This window comes from Rousettus aegyptiacus, unplaced genomic scaffold (genome assembly GCF_014176215.1).
Source record: "Rousettus aegyptiacus isolate mRouAeg1 unplaced genomic scaffold, mRouAeg1.p scaffold_m13_p_2, whole genome shotgun sequence".
Lineage (NCBI taxonomy): Eukaryota > Metazoa > Chordata > Mammalia > Chiroptera > Pteropodidae > Rousettus > Rousettus aegyptiacus.
The window spans coordinates 100,009,357-100,031,439 of record NW_023416295.1 but is presented as its reverse complement, the minus strand read 5'-3'; the positions used below and the strand labels follow the sequence as shown (position 1 = coordinate 100,031,439).

General features: G+C 40.5%; 3 pseudogenes; 2 read left to right on the top strand and 1 right to left on the bottom strand.

Moving 5' to 3' along the window:
* Window positions 1-7,477: 7,477 nt before the first annotated feature.
* LOC118614362 lies at window positions 7,478-7,596 on the top strand (annotated as a pseudogene).
* A 5,043-nt stretch (window positions 7,597-12,639) lies between these two features.
* LOC118613586 lies at window positions 12,640-20,844 on the top strand (annotated as a pseudogene).
* Window positions 14,268-14,386, bottom strand: LOC118614751 (annotated as a pseudogene).
* Window positions 20,845-22,083: the final 1,239 nt, after the last annotated feature.

Sequence of the window (22,083 nt, the reverse complement as noted above, 5' to 3'; positions counted from 1 at the left end):
ATCAATTTTAGGGTACTGCCTTTAGGGCCAGATGTATATTTTCTAACTTAATTCTCACAAAAACCTAGAAGGTATGTTATTGTCCTCATTTTTCAGATGGAAAAACTGTGGCCCATGGAGGCCAAATATCTTGCCCATGGGATTTGAGTTCAGAGAATTTGACTCTAGAGCCTTTGAGTCAGTGTATGTGTGTTAAAAATGTGGAGCCGCAGACTTATGGAATCGGATTCTGCCTTTTAGTAAGATCTCCAGGTCATTCTTATGCACATTGCAGTTTGAGAAACATTGCTCTGGAGCCCATACACTGACGGGCAATTATATGCTTTGCTACCTCCATCACACCAAAGACCAAATGAATGTGAGTGCAGGACCCTGGAAATAATCTTTTAGAAACCATCAAGTATGAGAGAAGTAAGGAGAGTTCTGATGAACAAACACCATGATTTTCCAAAGGCCTATTTTGGGGAGGAGAAATCAAGAAACTAAAATCCAGTGCCAGTGATGTAAATTCTAGAGTAGAGATCTAAAAGATGATCACAAGGAACTAATATAGGTTTACTCGGGAAATGTTCTGTCAAATTAACCTGATTTCCTTTTTTGGACAGACAGATATATACATGTTAGGAAAATACTACAGTTATATTACACATGAATGTCAGCCACAAAAATAAATTTTGGTAAAGTCTTTTTTTCTCACCCAGCTTTATTGAAACATAATACTTAGGTGCTCATATATACATTGTACAATTCAATTAGTTTTTTTTTTCAATTATAGTTGGCATACAATAATATATTAGTTTCAGTTTTATAGCATAGTGATTAGAGATCTACGTAACCCACAAATGGATCACCCCACTAAATCTAGTAACTCTCTTTCCCCTAACATATTTATTGCAACTTTGTTAACTATTTTCCTTATGTTACACTTTATATCTCCATGTCTATTTTGTAAGTATCCATTTGTACTTCTTAATCTCTTTGCCCTTTTTCACCATTCCCCTAAACTCCCTCTCATCTAGTAGCCCTCAAAATATTCTCTGTATCAATGAGTTTGTATCCATTTTTGTTATTTTGATATGTCTTTCTCTATCTGACTTACCTTCTAGGTCCTTCAAGGCAACATCTTCCATTCCCTTCATTTTAGTCTCTACGTGTCTTTTGATCTGAAGTGAGTCTCTTGTAGGCAGCACATGTGGGGGTTTTATTTTCCCATGCATTCAGCCACCCTAACTTTTCTTTGGAGCACTTAATTTTTTTTCATCTGAGTGAAGTTTTTCTTGATATGCCTGTGGATAATATGAGCACATGAGCAGAACTGGTAGCTAACTGAATAATCATGTACAAAGGGGGCTGATTAATGGATTATTATAAATAAGCAAAAAGGTTTTATACTTTTATTTATTTAAAAAATGTTTACTGAACACCCTTTTAAATCCAATGTTCTTCTAGGGGCTAAGAATACACTGATGGACAAAACAATATTCTGTCTTCATAAAACAACAACTACACTAATAAAGATAATTATAAACATTAAATTAAAAAAAAAATAAAGCATGCACATTAGCTAGAGTGAGAAGGGAAAATTTTCTGAGAGGTTGATATTTGACCTGAGACCTGACTGTTAAAAGGGAAACAACCATGAGGAAATCTGATTTAAGAGCATTCTAGACTCAGAGACTTAAAAGTATAAGAAGACCTGAATAGCGCATGAGGTTGGCATACAAGAGGAATGGTAAAGGGGCAGATGAAGTCTAGGAGGCCAGTCAGAATGTCGTCTTGAAGATCACAGAGAGTGAAAGAAAATTCATTTGGACATTTTAATTTGGAGCATGATATGATTTGCTTTATAATTTTAAAAGGTCATAGACTGTCATATGGGGGAAAGGCTTATAATATGGAAAAGCAGGACTCTGTTCTGGATTCAGTTCTAATCATTTTTTTAAATCAGAAATTTACATGAGAAATCTGCAAGGGTGTAAGATTTAATGACTAAATTTGTACATATAGCTTAAGCTAAGGTTTTTGTATGATTGGTTTAGCATTCACAATAAAATGAGCAGTCTAGAAGTAGTTTCCAAAATTAGCAGATAAAATGTAAAAGGATATAAACACAAAGTTCTAAACTTAGCTTAAAAAATAAAATCCATAGGTCCAATATGGGTTGAGAGAACTGGTACAGCTGAATTTACGAGGAAAAGGTAGATGTTACTTAACTTTCTGACTAATTTGAGGCAAAATGCTAGTGAACTTTTAGACTTCATGGAAAGATTAAAGCAATGATTCCTCTTTTTTTCCAATTACAGTTGAAATACAGATGTGTAGCATAGTGGTTAGACATTTATTTAGCTTACAAAGTAATCTCCCTGCTAAGTCTAGTACCCACCTGGCACCATGCAGTTATTATAATACTATTGACTATATTCCTTATAAAGCAGTGATTCTTAAACTTAAGTAAGCATCACAATTGCATTGGAAATGAAGCACATGCACACATGCACACACACACACACACACACACAAATGTACACACACATAGCTATATAATTTTCTGGCACCCTCCGGATATATTTCTGAGAGTAGGACTTTGTCTAGGTTAAGATTTTTCTTCAGTTCTTAAGTCCTCAACTCAGAGATTTGGACGGGATTCTATGAAATGACTGCTTCGAGGCACTGTTATTAGTGGGAGTGTGTCATATCCCATGGCATGTTGGGTTGCATAAAAAGTGGAGAAATCATGCATCACAAGTGCTCATGCTCTTATTCAAGATAGTAAAGTAAAGCAGACTGATTTTCTTAAGCACATTGTGGCTGACAATCACAATGCCCACCTTGAAACTATTTCTTCATCTTCATTGTTAACAGAACTCTGATGTATTCAGGAGGCGACAGAGCCAACTCAAGATGCTGGTCTCCTTTGTTAGGTACTAGATTTCCTAACTTTTATTGTAGCTATGGGTGGCCATGTGAGGCAGTTCAGCTCCTAGGAAACACTGTTCTTCATAAAAGGAAGACAGATGCTTTGTACATTGTATGAGAAATGATACTTGGGATTTCTCAGCCACCCTGCAACAATGAGAGTAAAGCCAAAGAGATGCCAACCTAGAGCTATGAGAAAAAAAATCAAGAACTACCTGCTCTGCGCTTCTTTCTAAATGCGATAATAAATGTCTGCATGATTGCATTCAGAGTAAGTAGAGCATTCTATAACTTGCAGCCAGACGCTTCCTAATTTATAATCCAATCACTATTAGTCTTTCAAAGTATTTGGTTTAGAAAGTTACTTAGATTAAGCATCAGAATAGCACAGTGGTTGAAAATTTCAAATCTAGGTTATACTGCAACGGTATGAAAATGGTGCTATCTCTTATTAACTTTCAGTCTTTATCAATGTGATTCAACTTTTTGTGTTTTGTTCCCTTACCTGTAAAATGTGTACAATAATGGTTTCTACCCAAAGATTTGTTATGAGGGATTAATAAATTAATACATATGAAATGTTTTTAAAATTGTCTACATATAGTAAGTGCTCAATAAATGTTAGCTATTGGTACTACACAAATGATGCTATCATTGTTAAAAACTGCTGTGGAATTTTTTATCCAAAATTGATCTCATGATTACACAAGGAAATCAGACTCTACTTGTTGCTATATCTTTTTTTTTTAATTAATAGACTTTATTTTTTAAGTCAACTTTAGGTATACAGAAAAATTGAGCAGAAAATATAGAGAGTTTCCATATACTTTTGGTCCCTACACATGCATAGCCTCCCCCACCAGAGTGGCACATTTTTTAGAACTGATGAATTTATACTGGCACATCCTAATCACTCAAAGTCCACAGTTTATATCAGGATTCACTCTTAGTGTTGTACATTCTATAGGTGTTGATATTATGTCTTAGCGAACTGAGGAAATTTGTTGGTAGAATTAAAAATATTCCAAGGATGGGGGTCTTAAAATACAAAGATATAAAAATTCAGGGCAAAATAAAAATTTTCTGTGTCCACTGTGGTTCTATTTTAGAAACTTTGAGGATTAAAATTTTCTTTAAAAAAAAAAAAAGGTCTTAAAAATTTGAGGAAAGGAATGGACATGGAAGATAATAACAGATATCTATAGAGTGTTATGGGCAATAATAGAGAGGAACAGTATTTGTTCCATTCTGGGAATTCACAGAGGTTTCCTGAAGGCAATCATGCTTTAGAGGAGTATTAAAGATGAGTCAGACATAATTAACCTCTGAAGAAGGGTGGGATGAACGTTCTATACTGAAGGAATAACACCTCCTGCAGAGGCATGGAGCTGGAACCAGTATGGCACAAGTGGGGAATCAAAAAGGTATTGCAAGAGTAGAAAGGAAAAGGGGGAGTTATGGGGAAATAACATTGGAGAGAACACTCTAAGGTTACCCAGGGTCAGTGGGGAGAATCATGGTAAAATCAGCTCGCTCAAGTTTTCCAAATGATTCTGGTGCCAAGTTAGGGCAAAGTCACGATGGACTCAAGCTAATTTGGTCTAGATAGGGAAAATTATCATAACATGCTTCCTGCTCAAGGACTCAGGAAATTGGTTTAGGGAAATGGCAGGTTGTTAAAGCACCAAGGAAAATAAATCAAAAGACCTAAGCCAAAAAGACTGAAGCCAGTTATTTAAGGAAATCCCTGAGCTCTATTTCTCAGGGATATAGTTGATTCACACCCCTACAGGAGATTTACCTTTCATTTGTCTTTGTTTCATTGAAGTTATAATGAGGTAGGTGTGAAAGTACAAGATCGTGTCCCTTTAGCTCAAGGGTGAACATTTGTCATGGACAGGGTCTGATAGCTTGCTCATAGACAGTAGGTTGAGAACACTCCCCAGACTCAGCTCATTATGAAGGATTTTCCAGGTGCCAGGTAGTTGCTGCTTCTTTTGTTTGTTTCAAGCCCATAGAAAAGTGTAAATTATCCCAAAAGCCACTGGGCGAATGCCATCTTGCCTGCAGGAGTAGCCTAATCCTGAAGAAGCATCACTTAAAAGATATCAAATTCCCTGTACTTGTCCACACAGGACAGCTTGTGAGGGCTCCTGAGGAAAAAGAGGTTATTGAAGAGAATACCGGCAGTTGGCATGCAGGTCTGTCCCACTTCCTATGCCTTTTCCTACGAAGCAGATGGTGCTATGGCACTTGTTAGGAGCCTGGGCCTAATTCAAGAGCATCTCTTTGCTCTCACTGAAGCTACTGAATTTGAGGGGACCTGGGGAGAATTAATATACCTCAATATTCTTCTAACATCTTTTCCCTGTGTGATACATCCATTCTCACCTGCTGTTTTTATATTGTACTCCTTTCATCCCTCTGTCTCATATTGAAAGCCTGCTGTGCTGGAACACTGCCTCTATCATTCTTAACAGGCTGCACACACTGTCAGAGTTTGGCAAATGGCAATGCCCTTCTAGTGGAAATCTTTTCCCAGGGTCTCCTCCCAAAATGTTTAGGCCAGCATGGGTTAACTGAAGCCCTGTCAGTGAGCCCATATCTGGGAAACTGACTTGTTCCCACTTGTCTGGCTTGGAACTTCGGCAACCTGTTTCAACAATTTTTGAGTTGGGCAGGTTTGCTATGGGATAACTGAGTACGATTGCTAGGGGGAAAGTCAAAGCAACAGTAGCAATTAGATACTTAAATTGAAAAGTGTCCTTAATAATAATTTACCACAATTCCTAGTCATATTTATGCTATGCCTGTCCTCCAAACTCACAGATCCACTCCTGAGCTGGAAGTAATTTTCCCCCTCAATTTAAGTGTCTATAAGGAAGCTGGATAGAAGGCAGGACTCCATTCCTGGGTAGAACTGTTGGATTCTTCAAGTAATGGCCACACCCCCAAAGGAATCTTAATAATCTAATTCAAAGACTGTAATTAGGTAAAAACCCAGTTTAGCACCTTTATTTGTGGGTCACAAATGCTTTGTACATTGTTCGTCTAGATTTACAGATAGAGGAGAGATAAATAAATTAGATAGATAGATGATAGATTGATCGATTGACCAATCAATCGATAGTTAATTTTATTGTCAACTTGGCTGGTCCACAGTGCCCAGATATTTGGTCAAATATTATTCTGGATGTTTCTGTGAAGTTTTTTTTTGTTGTTTGTTTGTTTTTATGAGAATAAATTTTAGTTGGTAGACTGAGTAAATCAGATTATATATGATAATATCTATGGGTAGGCCTCATCCGATTAGTTGAAAGCCTTAATAGAATCAAGGCTGACCTCTCCTAAACAAGAAAGAATTCTTCTAGCAGACTGCCTTTGAACTCAAACTGCTAGTCTTCTCCAAGTGTCCAGTCTGCTGGCCTATCCCATTAGATTATCTAAGCCTCCATAGTCACTTAAGCCAATTTCTTAAATCTCTTTCTTTCACTCTCTCTTTAGAGAACTCTAAGATAGATAGATAGATAGATAGATAGATAGATAGATAGATAGATAGATAATAATTAATATGCCTTATAAATATTACCCTAACAAGACCGCCTCAGATAGTTAGAAAACTGAATACAGGGGTGTTAGTGGTGAGTTATTTTTTGAGCACAGACTCAAGAAAACCCTTCTTCCTCTTCGGCAGATGAAGCTATGGTTACAACAGTCCTAGGGATTTGTTTGAAGTTTTCTAACTAGTTCTTATGAGAATACACTGAGTATCTTAGACGAGCATTTCCAATCCAGCACTGCAGGATGGTCCCTGTCTGAGATACATGAAATACCCCTCTCTCTTTAAACAAATTACTTCCCTGCTTTTCTAGGACACAATAGCCTCACTTTAACCACTTGCCTTTTTCGGCCTCCACATATCTGTTTCAATAATTATTATTCATCTGCTGGGTCTTTCACAGAATTCCAGCTGTAAACAGTACTCATCATCACCCCTATCACCACAGTTGGTAATGAAGAGAAATGTGTTGGATAATGAGGAAAGCGACCACCATTATAGTAATGAAGAAAAATGGACAGAAATGCTGCAGGAATGGCACCTCCACTATTTCCTACTGTAATTGGCATGAAGTAATTGCTTTTTTATCCTTCCTGCTTTGCAAACTACTTCCAAATTCTTTATACTCATCACAAAATAGAAAATTAAAGTAGTGTAATATATTAAAAAGGCAAAAGAGCTCAGCTTTGTAGTTTCAGTCTTTAAAGAAGGAAATAAGAACATTTATAGGATTGATAAAAAGTAATAGTGGAGCATGGGGAATCATTCGTTTTTGTTGTTATTTTTGTCATTACAGACTAAGCCTTTTTCCAACTACATACAAAGACAGACTCCACCAGGAATAACTCTGAATATGCTCTAAACACATATGCCGCAGACACTGCTGCCGCTGAAATGGCACCCACTCCTAAGGAGTAGAATGACACATGAGGCAGGCCTACTTTCATTCTTTCTGCTGGTAAACTCAAGCCTAAGAGTGGCACAGAAATTAGGTTTGTATCAGCCTATGGCCATGCCATCCTGAACAAACTCGATTCCATCTGATCTCAGAAGCTAAGCAGGGTTGGGACTGGTTAGTACTTGGATGGGAGACCACCTGGGAAGACCAGGTGCTGTAGGAGTAAAAATTAAAAAATGAAAAAAAAAATAAGAGATTGGAAACTGACAAGATCCTTGCAATCTGTGAGGTCAACCAAGGGTTGCCTCGCCTGAAAATAGGAATTAGTTTTGTATCTAGAATGTCTCATGCACCCATATAAGCCTTGTTACAGAAATATTTACACAGCATATCATTTTTCTAGTTTTCTCTTTTTCAACACTGTGCTCTGGTTGGGGTTACTCTGAGTGTACTCCCTAGAAAGATTCTTAAACTCAGAATTTTATAAAACCATCAGAATCAAGAACAGTGATCAAACCCAATGGAAAAAATCATGTGAAAATGGTAAAATTAATTACTTTTTATTCTTTTAGAAACATGTTTACAAATTCTTTGATACTTCTTTTCCTCTCTTTCCCTTGAGTGTGGGCTTGATTTAATGACTTTTTTCCTAGTGAATAGACTGCTATGGAAGTGATGGTCTGTCACTCCCAGGTTAGGTTATTGAAAGACTACAGCAAAGGTGGAAACAACCCAAATATCTATCAACAGATCAATGGATAAACAAAATGTGTATATACATTTAATGTAACATTATTCAGTCATAAAAAGGAATGAAATTCTGATACATGCTATTGTAAGGTTCGGCCGCTCAACAGACAGAGTCTGACTCATGATTAACAGGCGTCCTTTATTGAAAGGCAAGCAGTCCTGGGCGAGGCTCACTGGTCCTGAGGAAAGGGGGAGAAGTCGCACCCGGGCAAAGTCAGGGCAGGGTTTTAAGGGTCGTGTCCAGGAAGGGGAAGATTCAAAAAAGACAAAAGCATAGCGTGGGGCTCTCTCATTGGTACAGCGGTTTGGCGCCACGAGTGTTGTCTTGACACCCGCAGATTGGTCCATGGGTCTCAGGTGGCTAGCAGGCGGGAGCTAGGGGCGGGACCTGACGTCCTTGGGGACTTTTCCGGGAGCACTCGCCTTACATCCCACCCTGTTTGGTGTAATAGGGTGCCGACTCAATCTATAGCTACTTCCTGCTGAGAAGGGGTGAAGTGGTTGGGGGTCTGAGGCTGGAACTTCAGTGAACTGGTTGACTGTGATCCAGGAGATGTTGCGGATGCGTCCCATGCATCACAGGGTAGAGCACGCTTCAGGCAAGTGAGGTGGTACCAGCACTGATGACTGAGGAGTTTGGCAACTGTTAGTGTGGTCAGGATGACAGTGTGTGGATCTGACCATTGAGGTTCTAGTGCCCCAGGCTGTAGCTTCTTGAGGGGAACCTGGTCCCCCGGAGACAGTAGATCACTATTTGAGGAAGCTGGTCTGGTAGCTGGGTCTGTTGAAGAGCCCCTTCAACAGAGGCATGAGTCCACGTGCTGTCTGAGTAAGCTCCGGAGGAGAGAGAGATAAGGTAGATAAGAGGTCGGTGGTGGGGGAATTATGGGTAACGTCGATCAGTGAATAAGTGGAAGGGTCGAGCGGGGTTAGGTAGGATGAGAGAGGCTGGCTGCCGAGGCCAGGGCGTCTCGGAGCTTAGAAAAATACTGTTTAACAAGAGCTGGAGCAGACATAACAAAGACTATAAAGTAAAATAAATTATTTTGATAAGATATAGAATTTTTGTTTCTTTAGTGTATTGCTCACATGTAAAGAAAAATCTTTTATAGACCAATGATCCAAACTCTAGTTTTTTGTCAGTACACTGTTGATATTAAATAAAGTTCATTTTAAAACCTTATGATAAATACAGTTAATTTTAGCCAACTTGACTGTATAAAACAAGATTTTCTCTTTCTCTTTTCCTTTACAACTTCATATGTTCACTTAGGTTCTTGTCCTTTAATTTCCTCTCAAGATTTCTCCTCACAAACCTTCTACCACTTTCCTCATTCCTTCAGTTTGCCTCTTCTCACTCACTCAGAAATAACCAACTTTAAGACAAACACCTTTCCTTCAATTCCCTTCAAAATAAATCTCCATACTTTATACCTTCTGTTACTAAAAACATTTTCCTTTCCATCATAATTAGAATTCTTAACTGAACTACCATATTACATATAACACAGACAAATATAGATCAGAGGCCATGCACACACTCATATTTCCCCGTCATCAGTATTTGTAACCTCACTGGGTGTGCACATTTCAGGGAGCGATGAAATAGGTTGGGTCCCGAGAGAACTCATTTTCCCCTCAGAGCCCAAGGGTGAAGCGGAAGAAAATTCCTGATTACGGAGAACATGAGAGAGGAAGGGTTTTTTTAGCCTGATGAGGACGGGGTCATGGTGAGCGGCGATGATGGGGGTGGAAGTATCCCAAATGATGGGGTCAATGGGTTGGGAGGATTCGGGAGCCGGGGACGAGGGTGTCGGGGAAGAGGAAAAGTGGTCAATCATGGCCATCAGCAAGGGGGCCTCGGAGGGTGTCTGGAAGCACGGAAACTGTAAAGTCACTTGAAGTTTGGACAGGACATCTCTTCCTAACAGGGGAGTTGGGCAAGAAGGGATGATTAGGAAGGAATGCGAAAAAAGGAGATCCCTGAGCTGACAGAGTAGTGGCCCAGTCTGGAGGGGCTTGGTAGTAATCTCGTCGATCCCCGTAACCAAGATCTGGGAAGGAGTTAGAGGCCCTGCGAATGAGGAGAGAACTGAACAAGTGGCTTTCGTATCTATGAGGAAATTGATAGACTTACCCGCCACTTGGAGCATTACCCTGGGCTCGGCTTGGGTGATGGGGGTCCCCGAGTCCAGGCATCTTCAGTTGTTGGCAAAGCCAAGTAGCTGGAGGGTGGGGTGGGTGCCGCTTGTGGGGTAGGGCCGCTGCGTGGAAGCGCAGGAGCCAAGCCCCGCTGTGGGCAGTCAACTTTCCGGTGGACCATTTGGGCGCACAATGGGCAATGCCGTGTGGGCTGTCGTGGATTTGGGCATTAGTGAACCCAGTGGCCCTCCTTTCTGCACTTGAAGCAAGCTCCGGGCAGAGCCACAGTCTTCTGGGGACCCCCTTTTTGAGGAGGATGATTTTCGAGAGCCGGCCTCAGGGCAGCTACAAGGGCTTGGGTTTGGAGATCTACCTTTTGTTTTAGTTTGGCCTTGCGGTCAGCCTCTCCTGTCTCCTCTTGGGCAGTATAAACTTTAAAGGCCATTTTCACCAGATCTCGGAGAGGGGGTCTGGGGACCGTCTTCGGCCTTGGAAAGTTTCTTTCTAATATCTGGGGCCAATTGAGCGATGAACCAGTTGGCCAAGGTGGCGGCTCCTGCCGGGGATTCAGGGGTCAGTCTATTAAGGAACATGGCCGGGTTTTCACCTGGGCCTCGCGTAATGCTATCTAGTTTGAGCAAGTTGATGACCTTATGGGCCGCAGTCTCCATGCCTTCTAAGAGGCACTCAACCATGTATTTTACTTAGTCTCGTCCCGGTTGTCCTTCTTGGTAATTCCAGCCTGGGTCTGTGTCGGGAACTGCCATGGGGCCTGGGGGCGCTCAGGCGCGGGGCTGGCAAAATGGCGTTGGTCAGCAAGGGTTCTTGCTGCCGACCAAATGGCCTGTCGTTCGTCAGGGGTGGTGGTAGAGCCTATAATAACATAAATGTCTTGGAAGGCGAGGGCATAAGCCCGGGTGAGCCGGGTAAATTGATATAGTTTGAGGGAGTGGTGGAAAAGGAACCCAATTTTTGTTCTATACGAGATCTTGAAGAGAAAAAGTAACATGAATGTGTTCTAGGCCTTCAGTGCCTGCCACCGGCGCAGGGGGAGGAGAGAAGCCGGGGGAGGGGACGTGGAGGGGGCAGTAATTTGGGTGGTGTTATGAGAGCGAGTATGGGTGATGACGGGTGACGTCATGGGTGGGAGGGGAGGATAGAGAATAGGAGTGGGCGGGGAGCACGAGGCAGGGGAGGGGAGTAAAGGAGGAGACTGGGCTGGGGTAGATGGTGGAGGAGCAGGAGACAGCGTGGAGATGAGGAGGATGCTGAGGCTGGAGAAGCTGGGGGAGGAGGAAACTAGGGCAGGGGAGGTCGGTTGGGAGGAGCAACTAATTCTTCAAGAGCAATGATAAGAGAGGATGAAGAGTCTTCAGGCCCTGGAGGCGCAGAGGGTTCTGGGGAGGCAGTGGATGGTGGTGGGGGCTGGGGGGAGCCATGGTCAATAGGATTTGGGAAGAGGAACAGCGGGTACAGAGGGTAGGGCGGGACCACAGAGTAAGACAGCCTGAATGTAGGGGACCTCAGACCACTTTCCCGTCCTGCGACAGTAGTTATCTACATAATGGAGGATATTAAAATCAAACGTCCCAGTAGATGGCCATTTGGAATCATTATCGAGGGGATATTGAGGTCTAGCCTCGGTACAGAAGAAAATGAGCCGTTTAGAGCGGATGTCCTGATCTAAGCGTAAGGTTTTCAAGTTAGGCTAGAGGCATTGTAGGGGAGAGGTCGCCTTGGATTTGGAGGGAGCGTTCCCCATGGCTGAATGGGCCTGTCCCTCCCGGAAACTCGTTTTCCAACAGCCACAGGCGTCCCCGTGACAGAGGGAAACAGTCAGAACGGGGGTGGGATCGAGTGGTGTGGACGTCTCCGGTCCACCCAACCCCGATGGGCCTGGCCTACTGGAGGAGCGCCTCTGACACGGCTGCGCTTTCAACAGAGGACTCCGAGAGAGACAGAGAGAGCGTTATCCAGCCAAGGAGAGTGGACCCAATGGAGTCTGGGACAACTTACCCTGTTTCCTGTCGGTTGGGTGGCGTGGTCCTGGTGGCCGGCCGGAGGTTTTCTGGGAGCGGCAGGATGGGCCCCTCGTCTCCATGAGGAGAGAGGACACTCTTTTCCGCCCCATGTTGGGCACCAAGAACAGAAGGTTCGGCTGCTCAACAGACACAGTCGACTCATGATTAACAGGCGTCCTTTATTGAAAGGCAAGCGGTCCCAGGCGAGGTTCTCTGGTCCTGAGGAAAGGGGGAGAAGTCGCACCCGGGCAAAGTGAGGGCAGGGTTTTAAGGGTCACGTCTAGGAAGGGGAAGATTCAAAAAAGACAAAAGCACAGCGTGGGGCTCTTTCATTGGTGCAGCAGTTTGGCGCCATGAGTGTAGTCCTGGTACCCAAGGTTGGTCCATGGGCCTCAGGTGGCTAGCAGGCAGGAGCTAGGGATGGAGACCTGACATCCTTGGGGCCTTGGTGGGTACAGAGCTTCTGTTTGGGATGATGAAAAGGTCTGGAAATAAATAATGGCAATGATTGAACAACAATATGAATGTACTTAATGCTCCTGAACTGTACTCTTAAAATTTGTTAAAATGATAAATTATGTCAAGTATATTTTACTGCAATAAAAAATTTCCCATCCCCCAAAAGAAGTCATGGCTTCTATCCTGAATGTTGTCTTTCTCTCAGTCTTTTGGACCAGTCACTCTGGGAAAAGCCAGCTATCATGTCTTGAGGCCACCAGGCAGCTCTATGGAGATGCTTATGTGATAAAGAACTGAGACTTCTGGGTAACACTAGTGAGGAATTGATGATTCCAATGAGTGAGTGAGACTTCTAGGAAGCAGATCCTCCAGGCCTATCCAAGTCTTCAGATGATGCAGACCTGGCTGATATCTTGACTGTAATCTCATGAAAAACCCTGAGCCAGAATCACACAGCTATGCCACTCTGGGATTTCTTACTTTCAGATATGGTGAGATAAAATGTTGCTTTAAGCCGCTAAATCTTGGGGCATTTTGTTAAATAGCAGCAGATTTTGAATGCAATATAACTATATAAACACAAATTCAAAATAATATTAAATTATGTATATTTACAATAATATTAGATGATAATGATTATCTTAAACTTCTACTTCTTTCTACAAAGTAATTAGGGAATGCTGGCTACTTGAGGTTAAGAAAAATATCTTTATTCTATTTGTATCTCTTTTTTTGCACTTATTTGGTTCTCTAAAATATGACCATCTTCTCTCAGGTTCCATATGGCATCCTTTCCCACATTTGTCTGTGTGGGAATGGGTATTTTTATATCAACTGAAGAATGCTCTTTCTTCTGTCTGCAGTAATTCAAAATTCATAATTCAAGTTCAGAATCTGCATTTCAACTCTATATCTAGAACTCCAGATAAAACTTATGGGAACTCCACAAACTAACCCTATGATCTATTTTTTTCCTTCTCTCTCCCATTCTTTCTAAATTCTGTCTATCTTTATTACAATGATGACAAAAGCCATTTGTATAGAGCTCTGAAATTTGTAATTACCATAACTATCACCAGAAAAATTCTGCACCACTCACCAACAGACTGGGAGGGGGCTGTCTATAAGCAGCATATAGAAGATGAAGCCTGGGGACCTGCCTGACCCCAAAATAGTGTTACCTATATGACCTTTTGAGGACTCACACAACTATCAAGGAAGGGCTCAAGCAATAGCAAAAAGTCAAGTTGAGGTGGCAAGTCATGAGGCAATGGGAGAAGATTACAAGAAGACTTTAACAGAGAATCATTATAAAATAAGGGTGACAAAAATGGAGTAAGAAACAACATTCTATGCTATGAAGTCAGGAATTTAAGCCATTAATCCATAAATATTGACTGTGCTGCAGGGCATTACTTTTGTTGAGTTTGGATTAGATTTTTTCTTAGTTGACCTCACAGATTGCAAGGATCTTATCAGCTTACAATCTCTTATTTATTTTTTATTATTTTTTTATTTTTTATGCCTACAGCATCTGGTCTTCCCAGGTAGTCTTCCATCCAAGTACTAACCAGACCCGACCCTACTTAGCTTCTGAGACCAGATGAGATCGGGCTTGTTCAGGGTAGCATGACCCTAGACTGGGTTAGATTCTTAAAGGAGTCAAATTAAGCTAGAAATCAGAAAGGATTCATATCACAGGACTTCTATGTTGCATTATTAAGTATTCCATTCTTCTTCTCTTGTAAATACAACACATACATAAACCATTATCTGTTAGCATCACGTGTTTTTTTGAATATTTATAAAATAGCATAAAGTAGAAGGCAGAAGAGCTCAAGGCCTCTCTATCTCTTAGTATTAGGAGGTGACCAGGTAACTTTATATAAAGCCTTTAGCGTGTCTGGAACTCTGTGTGTCATTTATAAAATGGCATCATTCTATCCAAGATATTTGAACTTGGTTAAGTGATTCACTGAATTTCCTTCTAATTCTAAAATCTGCAATTCTATAGGTTATATATTCCTAGGGAAACATCCTAGCATGGTTACCTGGAGAGTTTAAACAGTTTCTCTATCTCCACATTACATGTCCTCCAACTCAGAGAAGAAGCATAGTTTTATATTCTAAAAACTCAAGAAATATGAATGGTTTAAGAGTAAACAGTAGGATTGTGAGCACCTATAGTCAAAGCATTATTTCCAAAGAACTTATTACCTTAGCAGGAAGATGGCACTTCATAAGGTGAAAACCAAGTAGAATGTCTCATACAATCAGGACAGCAATTATGGAAACTCTACCTAGGGCAATAAGGGCATTTATGTGAAACTTGGTCTAGAATATATACAAAGATGATGTGGTGCTACGAAGAAAGAATTCCAGATGTCGACTTCACTGTTTTGACCAACTCTGATGGCCAATGAGTTTAGCTTGGTGCTCAGAACATATTGTGGGGAAGGGAAACAGAAAATAATTGCTTCTTCTTTTTCTTCAGAGTTTTTAAATTTTTAATCAAATAGAAGAATCTTTGTATGTGAGATGTGAATCTGTTGACTCTGCTGGAAGATTTGGAAGTCCAATCTGATCTGAAAGTGCTCAAGTCAGTGGTCTGGGGGTGGACAGCTTCCCCAAGGGAGAATGAAACATCTGCTAGAAACTCCCCACCTCCATCCCCACCTTAGTGCTTTAGAGGAAATGAAAAGCAGCTTTGCTTGACAAAAAGACTGGGAATCCCTGCTGCAATGTATTTCTGTTTCTTCAAGGCCTCCATGGAAAAGAAAGTTAGTCACAAGCAAAGCTAGGTCAAAGCTATTAAGGGAGCAGCTGAGGCATTTCCCTCCTGACAACCTGAAAATAACAGAAAAGAAACTTTCTGACAAAACAAAAGTATTTTTTTGTTTGTTTTATTTTGTTTGTTTCACATTTATTTACTGAACAATAGAAAGAAATAGTTTAACTGGGGTATGAAATTAGCTAATTATTAGAAGAAAGGAGAGAAAGATTTCAAAAATGGAGCCTCCTCTCGTTCATGCATTGTGTAAATTTGCCACTCCTTCCCTCAGCTTTTCCCGTCTTCCTGCAGTCAGCAATTCTATTTCCATCTCTTTAGCTTCCAGAGAATCATCAAGAAGTTGAGTTCCAGTAGCAGTGGCCTAAAAGACATTTTATTCTTTTCTCCAGCCCCCAAGTGGACCATCTTACCAAAATTTGTTTCATCATTAAGTGAGAGGAAATGAGTTGAGCAAGCCTTTCTTCAAACTACCACCACTTTTTTTTTTTTTAATTAATCTGACACATGCCATCTGCTTTATTTCTAGAGAAGTTCATTTTTGTAGGAAGGGTTGAAAACCTGGCTGAATGTCTATGAAGATTCATTAGATAATAACCAAAAAGCTCTTCAGAGGGCCTTGCAAAATGCAACTAAAGGTTGTGCAGTGATTTCCTAAATTCAAGATTTCAGGTTTATCTTTGATGTTCCTTGGGCACTAGCAGTGTTTGGTTATATACAGGAAGGAGACATATTAAACAATTTTTTTTTCAGCTGACCTTTTACAGAGACAAGAAGTAATTTAGTTTGAATTTCCCATTTCAGTATGGGACAATAACAGCTGGGCAGGGATTTTGCCCAACACTTTGTGAGGTTTACAACTGCCTTTGTCTGACTGGCATTTTATATTAAGTCAACAGAGCGTTGTTATTGAGATACTGGACTGCTACAACTTTAGGAACATTCTAAACCAAGAAACTTCTGGATCATTAGAGTATCCATGATTATAAATCCTAATGTATTTGAAAGATTCATTCCAGCCCAGAAGCTATTACAGTGGAATAATCTAGAGTCAGACTATCTGGATTTAAAGATTAACCCTACCATTTGTTTACAAATGCTGTGATTTTGAGAGACAGTAGATCACAGAGGTTGAGAATACACACTTTGGAGACAGACTGCTTGTGTCGAAACCATGATACTATCATTTACTTGCTGGATGATCTTAGGAAAGTTCTTTAAACCTCTGGGCCTCAGTTTTATCATCTGCAAAATAGGAATATTAATAGGACCTAATCTCCAAATGTAGAATGATTCAAGCAATGTTGAACACACAGTAAGTGCTCAAAAGATGTTAGTTATAGTAATTGCTGTTATTATTTCCAAATTGTCAGCCATCACCCAGCAAAAAAATTAATGAAGAAATGAAACCAAGGAGAACTCTGGGGAAAATGCTTCCTGAGAATCAGGTAAAACTTGCCCTTTGACACCCTCTCTCCATTTTTCTCTTTCCTGTTAGTGCCCAGGTTTCTCCTATAATGCTGCCCCCAAGCTTTAGATTTTTGTTTCTGCTCCCCTCATCTTTTATTAATCAACTTTACCCATACAAGTTACATTTTTTTCAGGAGTTTGCTCTGGGCCAGGTGGAGATGATGATGATGACGATGATGATGATGATGATAATATCTGGTTTAAGGTATTAATAAATGCTGGTAAATGAATGTTATGCTTTCGGGACATCACATTTTCATTTCATGAAATGAAGATTTGCCTTATTACCAGGAGGAGTAACCAAACTGAGAACTTCAGGTGATGTGAGAGGTGGACAAATGATATTTTGGGGCAGGTAGAGCATTTAATTTTCCCCAAATCACAATAAGCTGCTATTTGGATAACTCGTGGATCTTGTCCATTTCCCTCCTGAAAACCTGAGAATAACAGAAAAGAAACTTTCTGACAAAACCAAAGTATCATTTTATTTTGTTTGTTTCACATTTATTTACTAAACAATAGAAATAATTTAACTGGCGTATGAAATAGCTAATTATTGGAAGAAAAGAGGGAAAGATTTAAAAAATGGAGCCTCCTCTAGTTCACACATCATGCAAATTTACTGTTTTTTCCCCTCACAGACAGATTTTGAAGCTGAAGCAGGACACGGTGCGCTTAAACACACCGTTATTAGGTTGACAGGCATGGCATCAAGGCCTCAGTGTTAGCGGCTGCTATTAATAAGTCATGACAAATCAGACTAACCACATCTTTCAGTCACCTCTGATTTTCCTGAAGACACTGAGACATCTGCTGAAGATGTTCAAAAAAAAAAAAAAAAAAAAAAAGGAAAACCAAGGCTGCAGAATAGAACTAGCAAATGGAGAAAAATGCCAAAGGCCCAGTACCGACTTCTATCACCAATTATTATAGCCACAGCATTGGCAGGATTAGAAAAACAGGTCAAGGGTAAGGGGATCTGAGTTCTAGTTCTATGTCTACTACTAATGGATTGTGTCTTTAAGCAAGTCAAGCCACTTTGTAATGGGAGGATCCTATTTACAAAATTAGGGGAGAGACTCTCTGGAGCACTATCCCTTTATCCTCCCCAGTCAGGAGCCCCAGTGGAATCCTGGGGAATCTCTAAAGACCCCCAGACCATTTAAGCTTAAGCTTCTACAGACAGGCAATGAAAAGCAATGGAGTTTCCTGGTCAGAAAAAGCCATGAAGAAATTAAGATGCTGGGAAGATTAATGTGGGTGAGAAGAAAGTAATATGGATTAAGAAAGAGGGTAGCAACATTGGATACAAGATTACCAATTAGAATACTTTTATAGTAAAAAATATATAGTAAAATAAGATAGGGTAGACAAGTGACTCAGCTCTGGTTGCACTCTGAGGAGCTTTAAAAAAATACAGAGGCCCAGGTTCTGTCCCAGCAAAAAGCATATGGAACTTTCTGGGTTTGAGTCTAAGCTTCAGTATAACGTAAAAAACTCCCAGTGCGATCCGAATGTTCAGCCAGTGGTAAAAACCACCAATGGTGGACAATGCTAGTTTTTAACAATGAAAAGGAAGAGTTGTATGCAAGAGACTTCTAAAGATGATTTGAGAGTATTGCCAACTGATTAGACAGGAGACATAAAAGTCAGGAAAAACTCCAAGACAATTTAGATCTCAAGCAAGAGTGCCTAAGAGAAGGGGGAGGGGTCATGACACCAAGGTAGAAAGGAAATAATTTTGGAGGAAAGGTGAGTTCGAACTAAAGTGAGTAGCAGGATATGTGAGTGATTTAGTCTCTACAGTATCCAAAGTAGTCGGCAGCACCATATCAATGCTGCTAGAAAATTTAACTTTGAATTGACAATTCATTAGCTTTTCTCAAAAGCCCAGCCGAAACAAACTGTCAGTATAAAAAAGATGGACTAAGAGGGTGCCATATATTTTTTTAGTGTTTGTTGTGTTGGCTTAATTTCTTTTGGAAGGTTATAAGTTCTTTGCATGTTTATGAGAGTTATTGACCTAATCCCCCCCCCCTGCCCCCCAAATACCATTAGATACCTATACATAAGGTTTTGTATGGAGCCCAGGTTAAGAATCTCTTTTTTAGATAGGGACTAAAAAGGTCACCAAGCCAAACAAAGGTTTTATTGGTTATTATTACTATTAGTGTCTTTTTATTTTAAGATGGAGAACTACAGATGGAAGAGAAATATAAGTGGGAAAGGAGAGATAGAAAAGAGATGCATTAAATGAACAGCCTCTTTTATAATTATGAGGTGACTGCTGGGTCTCAAAAGAAAACTATCTTTTCTAAACGCTTTGGATCATTTCATGTCTTCTTTCTGTTTTTTATTCTTCAATTAAAATGTTGGTGTATTGTGTGCACCTGTTCTTAGCTTTGTCATTAAAACATCCTGGCAACCACAAGAAAACATGCCAGCTCATGATAGCTATCTGCCTTTTTAATTATCCCTAGCATCTTCTGCAAATAGAATTTCAGTATCTGGAACTTTTGATTTGGAAAATGAAACGGCTCTTGTTAGTTCTAATAGAAAAAGGCAGCTTGATTTCCAATGCTCTGTTTTAATTTGGGTTTTTACCAGCCAGTGATTTTATTGAAAGTGAAATCCATATTCCTGTTTAACTTTAGCATCTCAACTCTTAAATGGGGAAATCACAGCTTTACTAACAGAATTGAGAATGAGGTCTTGACACTTTTCTTGAAAGGAACTTGGATAAAACTTTTAGGTAAATTCTCACAAATTACTTATGCCATATGTCTAAACATACACTAACAGGTTTAGAAAACCTTGAATTCAATGAAATAATTAAATATAAAGAAAATAAATGAGACTTTTTTTTGTGTGCCAGATTCTTATCAACATGGCCCATACTTGCTCCAAGGCAATGAAGGGTGGTGTGTGTGGGGCGGAGGGGGTGGGGGGAGGAGGGAGAGTCAAGGTCATGACCCAGAAGGAATTTATGTACCCAAGCTCTCTTTATCTCCATGAAGAAGTGTTGCACTTTCTCCCAGCTACCCAGAGGAGGATCCATACAGTAGTGTTCTGGGTTCTTGTCCTAATTTCAGGGAAATCTTTCACAATGTCAAGAGCCGTTGATGCCCTTCAAATGAAGGAGGAGGATGTTCTCAAATTCCTTACAGCAGGAACCCACTTAGGCAGCACCAATTTTGACTTCAAAATGGAACAGTAAGTACATCCATAAAAGGAAAAGTGATAGTATCTACATTATAAATGTGAAGAGAGCCTGAAAGAAACTCCTGGGGATAGCTTATGCCGTTGTTGTCATTGAAAGCCCAGCTGATGTCAGTGTCATATTATCCAAGAATACTGGCCAGAAAGCTGTGTTGAAATTTGCTGCTGCCACTGGAGCCACTCCCACTACTGGCCACTTTATTCCTGGAAATGTCATTAACCAGATCCAGGCAGCCTTCCTGGAACTTAGACTTCCAGTGGCTACCGATTCCAGGGCTGAGCACTGGCCTCTAACAGAGATGTTATGTTGAGCTGCCTGCCATAGCTCTGTGTATCACAGACTCTCCTCTGTGCTCTGTGGACATTGCCACTCTGTGCAACAATAGGGAACTCACTCGGTGGATCTGAAGCCGTGGGTACGGGGCTGGGAAGTTCTGCACACATGTGCCGCCATCCCCCGTGAACACCCACGGGAGATCACCCTGAACTCTACTTCTACAAAGTTCCTGAAGAGAATGAAAGGAAGCGCAGGCCGCTGATGAAAGACTATGACCAGGGAGCTAGTTCCGACATTAGTGGTGAGAGGAAACTACTTTCCAAACTTTCCCCTCTCCTAAAATAGCAGTGTTCACAACAAAGACTCCCATGAGTTCACTTTGTGTGAACAGGGGTAGAAATAGCTCAGGAAAAATACAAGAGCCTCCTGCTAATATTGTACATATAGTCTTTGAGCACCTGGAATCTAGGTTCAACCCATACTCCTGGCAGCCCCTCAGAATCCATCCTAGCTGGGCCCTTCTTAAGAAGGTGATGTAGAAAGGAGACAAAAGTGGGGGCCTTGGCATCCAAAAGACCTGAGTTTAAGTCCCAGCTATCCTATGTCTGTTTGAATAGACTCTGAAAAGTCGCTTCACTTTCCTGAACCCTTTTTTTTTTTAATTGTAAAATGGAGGTAATGATATTCAACTAATGGATTCAGTTCAATGAAAATGCAGGGTTTAGACAAGGTCTTGCATGCACTTCAGTTCTTCTTTCCTGTTTTCCCTTCCTTTCTGTTCTTTCTTGAGTCAGAGCCAAGAATCCTGGTCGATTCATGAGAATTCTGTTTGTCTTGTGCAAACTCAAGGCAGAGAGTACCTTTCTTTACAGGAGGCTGAAAATTCACAATAATTGGAAGATTAAGTTTTAGAACTTCCGTTTATTCTCTTTTTCTCTTTTGCTATTTTCTGCCTTTTACAATGCGTGCACCAGTCCCTTGGCATTTGCATGTTTGCTTTTTTATTTAAATTGGTGTATGTGGATTGATTCAAGAAATGGTAGCACAGAAGAGAAGATTTTTCTAAATGTAGAAGTCGTTTCAGAAAGGGAGAGCATTTTTCATGGTTAACTAACATTTGAATGTTTGCTTAAGTGCCAGGCACTACTATTCTATATATCTCACACGTGTCAATCCATTTCATCCTCACAAGTGAGGATTTACTAATATAAGTACTTATATTAGTAAACAAGGAAACTGAGGCACAGAATGTTTAAGTAAATTGTACAAGGTTACACAGCTAATATCTGTCCGTACTAAGGTTTCAACCCAGGTAAATCTAGTTTCAAAGCACTACATGTTCTCTACCCCTTTAGCAACTTATTCATCTCCTTTCCCCAGGAGCTCAGAAAATTGAGGGAAGATAAATGGAAAAACACAGATTAGAAGAAAATGAATCATGAAGGATATTTGAAATAGATATTGACCCCATGTAATGAAATTTGATGCTATTTTCAAATATTCATAATAGAAACAATAATGTTTTATATATGAGCAGGTAACTCAGTCTGATCAGCCTTGATGTTCTTAGTAATGATGTCGGAA